Source organism: Penaeus monodon, chromosome 30 (genome assembly GCF_015228065.2).
Source record: "Penaeus monodon isolate SGIC_2016 chromosome 30, NSTDA_Pmon_1, whole genome shotgun sequence".
Classification (NCBI taxonomy): domain Eukaryota; kingdom Metazoa; phylum Arthropoda; class Malacostraca; order Decapoda; family Penaeidae; genus Penaeus; species Penaeus monodon.
In genome coordinates, this window is record NC_051415.1 from 13,472,655 (window position 1) to 13,473,041 (window position 387).

Sequence of the window (387 nt, forward strand, 5' to 3'; positions counted from 1 at the left end):
CGTTCCATTACTTCAGTGACATTTGTTTTTGGTTTTCACTCGCCAATTTGATGTAATGAGTGAAGTCAGTGTAAAAGGCAGGCAGTGTAGAAACAAAATATAGGAAAGGGTAAAATGAGGATCGAATTATATGCAGGTATGTAATCTGAGGATAAATAATCAGGCGTAAGCAAAATAAAAGCTAATTTTGTAGCTATGACGAGAAAAAAATTATTTGAGTCTTAAAACAGGGCACACCCGCAGTCACTGATAGATTTTTTTTAAGTCCTCTTTGCGAAAAGAGAAGCTAGCTAAAAAAGAAAAATCATTCACTAGCGCATACACTCTAAGTCTAATTTACGCTCAAAATTGTTTGACGGCTTTGTCGTCCCTCTCAGCCAAGGTCAT

General features: G+C 36.4%; 1 protein-coding gene across 1 annotated transcript in view; it reads right to left on the bottom strand.

The window, feature by feature from the left end:
• The window catches only part of LOC119592355 (choline O-acetyltransferase-like), a gene marked incomplete in the record, with an annotated part of 212,829 nt that overhangs the window by 82,872 nt on the left and 129,570 nt on the right, over positions 1 to 387 (bottom strand).